Source organism: Aptenodytes patagonicus, chromosome Z (genome assembly GCF_965638725.1).
Source record: "Aptenodytes patagonicus chromosome Z, bAptPat1.pri.cur, whole genome shotgun sequence".
In the NCBI taxonomy this organism is placed as follows: Eukaryota; Metazoa; Chordata; class Aves; order Sphenisciformes; family Spheniscidae; genus Aptenodytes; species Aptenodytes patagonicus.
This window is the reverse complement of record NC_134982.1, coordinates 72868010-72879556: the sequence shown is the minus strand read 5'-3', so window position 1 is coordinate 72879556 and position 11547 is coordinate 72868010. Positions and strand designations below refer to the sequence as shown.

Sequence of the window (11547 nt, the reverse complement as noted above, 5' to 3'; positions counted from 1 at the left end):
CGGATCGGGCCGAGGGCGCCCGGTGCCACCAGGCCCGAGCCGGGGCCTAGCTGGTACCCCCGGGGTGGGGTGCCCGGGGCCCGCGGGCCCCTCCTCGGCAGTGCCGGGAGACCCAGCAGCCTCCCTGTCCTCCTTGTTACTCGTCAGGTAGGTAAGCTGGAATGAATGTTGGGCTCAAGGCCTGTGACGTAGCTCAAGCCAAACGCAGGCTTCATGGAAGCAGAATTACTAATGAGCCTAGTACAGTGCTGACCTGGCCAGGAAGGCTGAGAGAGAGCACGTGAGGAAAAAAGCATCAAAAAGGTTGGGACCAATATTCTCCCAGGAGTGGCTGTCATGTCTGGGAACTGAAAGGGGTTTTGGTTTTTTTTCCTATCCCTCAAAATAGCAGCACTTGAAACAGAACAGCAACTTCAGTGACACGGCAACTGTAACATCAAGGCAAGAGCACTGATGTAAGTTAACCTGCAAGTTGGCTTTTCAGTGTTGTCTTAGAAGCATGATCTGCACCTTTAGCAGAAGCCTTGTTTGAGTGCTTTACAGTTTGAATACAGAACTCAGGTTTTCCAGCTGCTTTCCCACAGAGCTGCAGTCTGCCCACTGTCCTCCACTCATCGGGATTTCAGAAGATTACCTGCGGTGACACAGACATGTCAGACTGCAGGTCATGCCTGGCATGATGTGGAGCAGCTCCTTGGCCACCTGCTTCTTTGCACGTGCAGGTTTGCAGAAGCAAACCAGGGATCGATCTTGCTGTTTGCAAGCCTGAAGTCAGTGTGGGCTCTGCATTTCAAGGGTGTGGTCATGTGTGAAAGAATGGCACTGCATAAAGAAGTAGGGAAATTAATGGCGTATCTTGGCTGCTTTAATTCAGGACTAAGAATTGGAAAAATGCTGCTGTACCAGGCAGAGCGCTCCAGTGGCAAGGGGGGACATGAGAGACAACTGTCCTTTAAACACACAAAGGGTGGCTGTGGCAGGCCATCCATGCTGCTTGGACTCTGACCGAGGCCAAAAGTCTTGAAGCTCGGATTAATGCTAGAAGCCGAATAAAGCTGACTGTCCCTCCTGGCTGCATGTAGGCTTAGGTGGCCTTGCCGGAAAGGGAGCTCCTCACTCTCTGGGCACCACCGAGGATCTTACTGCTCGTGTCTCCCCAGTGTGGGGCGCTTCCCACCTGCTCCCACAGTAAGTGCCCGATACTGGTGCTAGACTGGAGCACACAGGGATGTGAAATCCACTGTACTCGGCCTCTCTTGGATGGATTTGTTCCTTGCTGTTTTTTTAGGCTTAGCTTACAATTTGCTGGATGAGCCATGGAAAATAGAGCCGTGTGTGAGAAACTGCCTGCCTTTGCCAACAAAAGCTGTTCTTCACTGTCTCTGTCCCCAGAGTGCTTAAGAAAGTAATCCAATAGCATAAAGTTGAAAAAATAGTGAGTGAGGCACACGGCTAACATTTTGCATGCTGTTGTTTCCTCTCCATGATCCCTACTCATTCTTTTTAACTGCTATTACAGAGGTGCAGGGATTACTGACGGGAAGTATCAGTTAGTCATTACAGGCATATTTGTTTTCAATGACAGGTGTATTTATGTCTGTTGAAGGTTGTTTTGAAAACAAGTCTGATCCAGACTGTAACAAAGCAAAGCTGTAACATCCAAAGATGGCAGCTATTTTTGTGCTGCAGCACATAGGAATCTGGCTCAATCCATCAGTAAATTCAGCTGGTGCTCTCCTGCCTGCCCTCCCTCTCGTATTACTGGTCTCTAGCAGGAAAAGCCAAACAGGCAGGCAGGTCCTGAACCGTCACAGTCCTCAGGATGGCATTTTTCTGAAAGGTGAAACTGGCACAGGAATGCACTAACAGACTGGATGGATGTTGGTGGTGTATAGCCCATCTGGCCTTCCTTTCCTGATAGCTGCAGAGGGAGGTGGACACCCCAGCTAAACCTCCCTGTGCGGTGAGTCAGAGCTCACTATGAACTTCATATGAGAAAAGGGTCCCGACGCACCAAGTGCTGCACAAGCACACAAGAAGCAGACTTTGGCTTTGTGGCTAGACACAGCTACGGCCAACCTGATCTCGTGCTGGCAGCAGTCCTGCGTCTGGAGACCTCCAGAGGTCCTTCCAGCCAACGCTCGCAGGATGCCAACTCTGGCAGAGCATTACAGAAGGGAAGGAAAGGTTTCCATTTTATATTTTGGCTCCACTGGGAAATGGATGCAAAGGGAGATACACAATCTTGCTGCAGTTAGGCAGCACAAATGATCTGCACTAAAACGGGGGGTTAAACCCAGTACTCATCAGTCCCAGACCCGTTCTTTAAGTGAGAACTGAGCGAGTGCCTTGGAATCAAAATTTTTAAGGGAAGAATTTTACCTTTTTTCCTGGCAGATAATTTAGAAAAATTGATTTTCATATCTCTCCCAATTCTAAAGTAGTCAGTTTTCTGCACTCCCCTCCTGCATCCCTCCAGCTCTCTTGCTACCCTGCGAGAGCAGCTTGAGCACCAAGCCTGGAGTAAGCCGTGCCTCGTGCTGACCAGGTCACCCGTCTGTAGTGGCTGGGGGGCGGGATACAGGCACCGGTTGGGGTGCAGAATCACAGCCCGCAGCTTAGGGTAGCTGTACCCCCGTGAGGACCTCACTTTGCCTGCCAGACAGGTGTCTGGCTTCACGTGCGACTGTCCGCTGCCTCGCAAGCTGCAAGACTTAGTTTCCTATGCTCCAGAGCTCTGCTATGGCACCAGGAGGCCACATAAGCTTACGGTGACGATTATGTCCTTTCTCTGCTCTCTGAATTACAGTCTAGTGACCTGCAGTAGAGTTTTGCTTTTCTCAGCTTTCAGACCACAAGGCCGGAAATGAGTCCTTCCGTCGAAGTGCATTTGCTGTAGTCTCAAAATAAGATGCACCCGTCTGCGGCCAGCATCCTGAGAGAGGCTGCGTAGGGGAACAGCCTGTGTCATTTCTGTCTCTCTGTTCTTGAGAATATTTTTTATGGGTCCCGAAAAAAACACCCCACCCCAAGACCCGTGTCTTGCAGGAAGAGATGTGTGACTTGAAATCAGCCTGAGGTTCCAGAGAGTCCTTAAACCTGTGTAAAACCAAGCTTGGGTTCTCGTTGCTGGTGAGGCAAACCACATGCCGGGCCATGCGAGGAGGCATTGTTATCCCCCCTGCTGGGCATCCACTGGGGAGGGATGCGGAGAAGCTGGAGAGAGGCCAGCAAACAGCTGCAAGCCAGGAAGGGGTGTGGGGCACGTGGCCTGCAGGCAGAGCTGGCAGGAGCTGGGCTTGGCTACCCTGGCTGAAGGGAGGCAGGAGGGGGCTTTAACATCAGCCTAAAACTGCTGGAAAGGCAGCTGCAAATTGCTGAAGGCTTTTTGGTAGCCTCAGCTGGTGCAATGAGGGGCAACAGCCACACGGCACTGGGGGGTTGTAGTTGGCACAACTCCTTCGCCAGCAGCCCTGGAACAAGGCACCAGGGAGGTGGGGATGATCCCTGTCCTGGGAGGGCGTTTTAGCTGTGGCCACATGAAGCCTGGGGGACTGGGAAAGCCCTGCCACCAGTGGGGCTTGGGCCGAGACCCCCCGAGAGCCCTGGCACTGCTGGGGCCCTGTGAACTGCGGACCACGTTCTGTCTTTATCCGACCCTCGGCAGCACAGCAGGGAGGATTGGTAATTTAGGCCTGTCTCTGAGAGGTAGCCAATGAACTGTGTCTTGGACTAATTAGGCTTTAGGGCTCAGGAACTCCGTTCCAGTTGCCTGGCCTCTGTTTTGACCCCTCTTTTCTTTGAAGTTCATAGAGAAGAGGGGAAAGGAAATGAGAGGAGAGGCCCTGCTTTTCCTGTAAAATGCCTCATTCCTTATAAAATCGTTTGGCAGAAATCTCTCTCAGCTGGACAGGCTGAATACTTTAATACACGCCTGCAGTCATTTTCCTCCCTTGTCTCATTCCTCTGGCTGCTCAGTCGCTGCTCTGCATCAGTAAAACCATGGGTGCACACACAGAAATAATCCTCGAAGAGGTAGCAGAGAAGATCTCCAAAAGCATGTTAGGGGGCTCTGAGTTGCAGCAGCTGTGTTATTTCCTGGACTGGCTGGAAGTGCACAGCACCACGCAGTGCGGTGGGGCCAGCTCCAGCTCAGCTTTGGGTTTTCAGACCTTACCTCCAGGCAAGCCTGCTGGGTCACACAGCTTGCAGCAGCCTTTGCCAGTCCATGGAGAAACCACACCAAACATCCTCCCTCCTGCATTAACACACAAGGAGGAAAGCAGCCCAGGCATGATGAGGGAGAGGCACATAGTGTCTCAGATCTGTCCTGGGCACTAGGGATGTTTCAGAGCAGCGGGCAGCTGAAAGCCCCAAAGGAAGGCAGCCATATTCCCTCCCTTCCACCATAACACAGAAACGCCAGGAGGTCTTGTTAGGAAGGCATCTCTGGAGGTCTGTAGTCCAACTCCCCGGTCCAAAGCTAGATCAGGTTGTGCTGAGCCTTGTCAAGTTGAGTTCTGCGCACCTCCAAGGATGGAGATCTGATCTCTGAGATGCACCACCCTCACATGGAGGAATCTTCTCATGCCCAGCTGGAATGTCCCATCTTGCAGCATGTACCCGTTGCCCCATGTCCTGTCCTTGTCTGCCTCTGAGAAGAGTCTGGCTCAGTTTTTTCCATAACCACCATTTAGGCAGCAGATGACCCCTATGAGGACCCCCCAGCTGTCTCTTCTCCAGGCTGGGGAAGCCCAGTTCCCTCAGCATCTATTCATACACCCTGTGCTGCAGCCTCATCACCACCTTGGTGGTCACTGCTGGACTCCCTCCAGTTTGTCAGTGCCTTCCTTATACTGGGTAGCCCTGAACTGGATGCAGTGCAGAGAAGTGTCTTCAGCAGCACTACGTAGTGATGGAGGATCTCCTCTCCTGTGCTGAACTTTGTGAGCTTGCTTCTGGCCCATTCCTCCAGCCTCTTGAGGTCACACCGGGTGGCAGGCCTTCCTCCCGAAACATAGCGACCGCTGCCACAGTTGACATTAGCTATGGGCTTCTTCTCAGCTTTTCTTGATATGGGTTGAAACCCACCTTTTCACCAGATGAGTGTGCAGTGGGTCGGCAAGGGTCCCAAGAGCTGCCTGGGGTTTCCTCCTGTCTTGGCCGGGCATCTAAGGCAAGCCGTGGGAACTGCTGTTTCCCTGGAAGGTGGCCTTGCTGCAAAAGGCGGCTCACATGGAGTGTGGTTAGAGCTGGAGCCACTCTTACTTCTCCTTTTGAGAGGTGAAAGGACGGGCCGAGTGTGGTCAGAGATTTCCTGCACCTACGTTTGGTGGTGGGCCACCTGCAGTCCTTGGGCTGGAGGTTTCACATCCTCTTTTGGACCAAGCCTACCCCACTGCTGTGGGGACAAGGACCGAATCTGGCCACAGCGGGGCCTGAGCTCTGGTTTGGGTGAACAGCCGGTGATGGGGAGTCTCCGGCTTACCCGGTGCTCCTCACGTGTGCCTGGGGGTCCGAAGGGGGTCTGCAGCAGCGTGTAAAGGCCACTGGCTTCATCTCAGCCCTCTGACTGCTGGCTTGGGCATCTCAGAAGCACTGGCACCTTCCCTAGGCTGCGAGGAGCAGCTGACCTGAGGCTGGTTGGGGAAGGAGGATGCTGGAAGGAAGAGGCCAGGGAAGATAATGCTAGCACTGGGTTGTGCAAGGAAGTTTTCTGCCCTTTGCAGTGAGGAACAGGTGCTGAGGAGCATGGGGAGATCCAGCGCAACTTGTAGATGGCCAGACAGTTGCTGCAGTTCCCATAGAGGACAGCTTTTGGGTTCCAGCCTTGCAGTGTTTCCACATAAAATTAGCACAGAGTGCCTGGAGAAGCCATGCATGCAACTATGCACCAGTGCAGGGGCATGGGGGTGCATTAAACCAATACAGCCACAGGCACCCCTGCACAGTTTTCACAGAGGTGCCCGCTATGCTTCTTATATGCATGGCTTTTGAAATCCTAAACGACTTGTGATATGAGGACAGCCAGGCATTTATTTGAGTGCATACAGAGCAGAGGAGGCCTCCTGAAAGCAAAACATGGCATGGTATACTTAGGCTATATCATCTTAGAGGAGGAGACCACGTTACAGATTTATTTCTGAAGCTGGACCTTGCAGCCCGTTGGAATAATTTTAATGTGTGACTCATGTCAAAACTGCTTCAAGGTTAGAAGTGAAATTAGAAATTAGGCTGAAATGGCTGTTATTCACAGGCAAAAATTGATTCAAGACATTTGCCTTTCAGTTTTAAGGACTGCAGGCGGGGGAGAACTGTGAGAAGAGTAATTTCTGTGTAACTGGAGACTAATCACAAATAATGACATTCCTTGGTGACATTAAATAGGATTGATTATATTTAACTTGCAGCCTGTTACATTTCTCAGTCGTAATCTTGGGCTGGGCTCTTGGACGGTTTTACAAATGAGGCAAGATGTGATAACATGAGCAGCAGGGGTAAGGAAGGGACAGGGCATGGTGTTCGTGGCTTGGCAGGTGGCAGCCTTTCTTCAGGGTTAGCCCCAGTCCCGGTCCCTGCCTGGGGATTGTCAGCACCAGCAAGACGCTCGGTCTGCTCTCCCAGGAGCAGTGGTCTCGCTGCTCCGTCACCAGTGTGAAATGCCTTTGCCCATGACTGAGGCTTGGCTCTGGAGCAAAACAAACCATTTGACAGCGCAGCGAGGCTCATCTGCACTCGGGTTGCAGGCTCAGAGGGCTGGGGTTTGATGTTACGAGCTGGCCACCGCGCTTTCCTGTGCGGCATGGAAGGAAAGCATCCAGGTGGCTGGGGTTTCAGGCACCAGTGGCGCGAGCAAGAGCTGTCTCTTCAGGCCATTCTTCCCTGACACACCAAACAAAAGCACTTTCGGTGCCTCAAAATGTCTGAGCTGCCTGCCCTTTGTTTGGCTGTGTCTCTGCCTCTGGGTGTCTCTTGGTGGGTGCAGTCCAGGGGACCAGCTGCTGTGCCTTTGAACAGGCAGCATCCTGCTGGAGAAGGGTGCTTTCTCCCAGATTAAGTGGGTGCAGGACAACCACAACTCCTCTCACCCATCTGTGCGGGAGGCTGAGTAGGGGGAAAATTCTCCAGGCTTTTTCCCCAGCTGGCAAGGGAGGGCTGGGTTGATGGGAGGGACTGGCACTGGGACAGAGAGACACTCCAGCAGCCTGTACTGCTGCCGGGCTTGCAGGGTATGGCAGCGTGGGAGCTGGTGTCGTCTTGCTGCTCTGTGTGTAGCCTGGCCATAACGAACCTCAGAGTGGACAAGGCACACTTGGGAGACAAGCAGAATCCTCCAATTAAGTGTTTTGGGTTTTTTAAATTAATATCTGCAATATCAGCATGCAGCAGGGTGGCTGGATGAGATCCCTAAGTATCCTGTCACTGAGGAGCACACACCTCACAGGGGCTGAAGTCAAAGTTTGAGAGTCTTGGAAATATCTTCTGGGACCCTCCCCTTATTGTTTTTATAGCCAGTTGAGTGGAGGGAAGTCCAGCTCCTCCTGGCAAAGGGAGAAAAGCCAGCTACTTGACATTCAGAAAAAGCAAAGCTGTCTCTGAGTTGTCTTCCGTACCTGCAGAATACCCAAGAAAGCCAAGACGGGAACACCACAGCTGCCAAGGTGGGTCAGCTTGCACCCGTGTCTCATAACAAAGACAGATTTAGCGGGTATTTGCACCTAAGCAGGATTTTCTTTTATTTGTTGCAACAAGAGAAGCTGTAGGCATTGCTTAGTGATTTAATTTTAGTTATGTACCACAGACCACATTTTCTGCTTCATTGAGTAACTTAGTAAAGCACCTTCAGCCACTGTTGTTTATGACCAACTTACCTCACCCGTATGGTTTCGGACCCTCAGCAGTGCTGGTGGTGGAGCCTCTGAGGGTCTCCAGTTCATCCCCCCCATTCAGATCAGGTCTGAGTGTGCTAAAGCAGCTCAACTCAGAGGTGGCAGGGGCTGGAGATGGCCCTAGGGTAGTGGAGGTGAACACCTGGGGCAGCTCCCAGTGCACCTCAGGCAGTGCGGTGTGCACACACCTCCTCATGTACCCCCATGCACAGACCGGCTGGGGGACAGGGCTGAGCCCAGGGTGATGTGCAGGGTCATACAGGAGCCAGCAGCACAGGAGTGAGCAGGGCCTCCTGAAGGTCTCCAACCCCAGCGCACAGCAGGTCTCTCCTCAGCACGAGGTCAGGACAGCTGTGGCTTTGTGCAGCCATGCCTAGGAACCCCCGCAAGGATGGAGACCTCCTCCCTCTCTGGTGCCCTGTCCCCCTGCCCATCCAAGTTGTGCTGGCTGGGGTGGCAGATTCCTGTGCTTGTAACAGTGGCAATAAACACACCCACAGTACCCACCTATGCTGAGAGTATCTGCAGAAGCACACCATGCAATGAGTGCTGGTTGTGGGTCTGATGTTCACACTACAAGGCAAGGAGACCTCCTGGAGGCCTTTGAGATTTCCCAGCTTGGCTGTACAAGTCCTTGAAGCTGTCCTTGCTATGAGCAGCGGTTTGGAGCTGGGTGCCTTTGGAGGTCCCTGAATTTTTCCGTGATTCTGCTGTCATTGCAAGTTTGCTTGGCTTTCATTCTTGTTCCTCTAAACAAGAATTTGTTGAGAACTAATTTGCCGTAGCTCAAGCACTGTTGTGGTGAGAAGGCTGCACAAAGCTTTCTTCCTTTAACTGCCACCCCAGGAGACCTTTCTCCTGGCTTATACCAAAAGGGCAGGTTGCCACCCAATGTCAGACCCTTAGCCACCTTGGGCCTTTCAGACTTGTTGGCCAGGTCACAGCACCACGCCAGTGCACAGAGGCCATGGACTCGGCAGAGGATCCAAGGATGGTCCCAGAGACTTGTTGCTGGCATTTAATGAAAGAGTTTTGTACCTCTGTGGTGATAACGTGTGTGAAAGGGAGCCTCTCCTCCCTCCCAGCCCCATGTGGTCATGGGGAGTGTGGAGAGCTGGGCTTGGACTGTCTTCATCCTGACGTTCCTCTCATGAATAGCACCATGATGGAGCACCCCACGCCCCAAAACTCTGCCCCAGGAATAGGGGAAGGCCTCTCCATGACCAAGATGCACGGCTGTCTTCTGAGGGCAGTGCTGCGCTCTCGTTCACGTGCCTGAACCAAGAAAAATGTCACAACAAATACCTATGCTGGCTGTGCTTTCCTGTGACAGGAGTATGACTTCTTTCAAGGCATGTTTCAGCTTCAGGTGTCAGTTTGCTGTGCTTTTACTGGAGCCTTTATGAATGCAACAAAAAGATCTGGATAAGGAACCATCCCTCCTCTGGAGAAACTCTGTGGACACCTTTGTGGGGTAAAAATGAAAACATAACGAAACAAAAAAAACCTCACCTAGGATACATCCAGTGATAACATTGCTCAGTTACAGGTTGGCTTCAGGGTGCATGATAGCAAATGTTGGAAAAATTATTATGGTAACCATTTCACATAATTAACCTTGTTGCTTTTCAATTGCTTAATTAAATTGCCAACAACATCATGTCTCAGGACAAACCCTGCTATTCAAAGTTTGACTAGTCAGGGAAATGAGTATAAGCATCACAAGGGGTCTACAGGTAAGACCCTGAAGAAAACTCTGGCTCCCATTGTTTTCCTCTTTTCTAGATTGGATGTTTCTATTTTTACGGCTTTTAATAAAAGTCTTCCTTTGCCAGGGAACAGAAGAAGTGCAGCAATACATGTCTGCAGACAAAAGATTAAGTTCTAGAAAACATGAATTTTATATGTCTATATATACACACGCATACATGTATATGTACATGTATACTTACATACTTTTTTTTTGTTTACAGTGCTGGAAATAATCATTATGAGGGAGTGGCGGACACAGTGAAAAGCAGAGCCTTAGTCCGGAGGGACCTCTCTAAATGGGAGGACTGGACCACCAGGATGCTCACAAAGCCCAGCAAGTAGAAGTGCCAGGGGTGCCTGGTGCACAGGGGTGAGTGAGGGATAACCCTGAGCATCAGTCCAGGCTGTAAAGTGACTGGTGGAGCTGCTGGATAGGACTTGCAGGTAACTCTGAACATGAGCTTGAACATGGGCCAAAAGTAATTCTCACTGTGAATAATGCAGACTGCTTACTGGGCTGTATGAGGAGGAGCACGGCCAGCCCAGTGGAGGGGTGTTAGAGACTGTTGTTTCTGTGAGTCCAAAAAGCTCTTCAAGATGATGCATTATAGTAAGGAGAAATGTGTGATGATGCTGGCAAAGTGCAAGAAAGATTCCTTCGCAACCCTCCACAGACCTGCCGAGGTCACGGGTTGTCAGACCAGTGGAAAGCCAAGTGTTTCAGCAGGGAGACCGAAGTGGGCAGGCGTGCTGGCAGATGGCAGGCAAGATGTTTTGCTGTGTGTTAGGCACTGGAGTGAACACTATACAGCTTGCTGGCATGGCCTAAATAACTCATTATCTGGATAGGGCAGCCATGAGAGCCACGCAGGGGTGCAGGGTGCCAGCAGCACTATCCCTTCTGCTTCCTCCCAGGGCCATCACTCCCGGCACGCTGGAAAGGCAAAGGTTAGGGTGGGTCTTGTGACACAGCCTGATCCTTTCTCAGTCAAAATGGGAGGTTTTTGGCACTGTCTGCTGTCCTTCGGCTTGTTCTTACATTTTGTTTCTGTTAGGCGTTGTTTTCTCTGGAGGCCTGGAATCCTTGGCCACACCGTGTTCCAGTGTTGCTCTTGCCGATATCACTGTGGTTTCTGCTGGGTGGGTTTCTATCGTACCATCTCGTGTTAGTGGAGCAGAGGTTGCTGAAATGGAGCAGTCTCTGCCCTGAGCTGTTGGTGCAACAGCAGCCCATGGAGTTAAACATTAGCAGAAGTTACTTATTTCCCCTAAAGGGGGATCTTTATAGCTCTGCCCTTATTTTGTATTGCAGTCCCAGCAATACTGTAACTCTGACAGCAGGGGTTAGAAATTTGATTTGTTAAGATATTGCAATGTCGTTATGTCTGGTGCTTTTTCAGAGTTTCCTGGATGTTACTTGAAACAGGATAATCACTTACTCATGTGCAACCAACGACCACATGGAAGCTGCTCACAAAAGAAGCTGCAGCCTTTGCTAACAAAGGAACTCCTTTCTGTTTTATTTTTCCAAACAAAATTCTCAAAACAAAGTAATTAAATTTCTCCCTTTGTTCTGGCTTTTGTGTTTGCTCTCACTTACAAGCAACCCCAGTGGGGGGGATGGAAGATATGGGACTTAGAATAAGGACTGAAGTTTTTCCTGTAGGTAATTATTCCTAGTCCAGAAATGTCAGAATGGGGAAGATTTTTCTTCTTTGGACTCATTTGTCTAGTGCATTCATATTACCATAGATGGAATACTTCAGAGAAGATATAAGAGAAGGATTTCAGTTTAATCAGGTCCAGGCACAAATTTTGGACCAACAGCTAATACAGCAGAGCATCAGAACATCTGTCTCCTCTCTGCACTCAGATCCAAGAGGACTCAAGAGCTATCCAGGCATTT

The 11547-nt window shown here is 50.9% G+C and overlaps 1 long non-coding RNA gene across 4 annotated transcripts; it reads left to right on the top strand.

Annotated features, from left to right (window-relative positions):
* The first annotated feature begins 11 nt into the window (after nucleotides 1-11).
* Nucleotides 12-11219, top strand: LOC143172591 (uncharacterized). Of its 4 annotated transcripts, none has more exons than XR_012997369.1 (5): nucleotides 12-147; nucleotides 392-455; nucleotides 9863-10085; nucleotides 10697-10781; nucleotides 11042-11219. It is a non-coding gene; the product is annotated as an uncharacterized LOC143172591 (long non-coding RNA). The 4 variants fall into 4 exon arrangements; XR_012997367.1 differs by having other exon boundaries at nucleotides 389-455; XR_012997368.1 differs by lacking the exon at nucleotides 392-455.
* The last annotated feature ends 328 nt before the right edge of the window (nucleotides 11220-11547 follow it).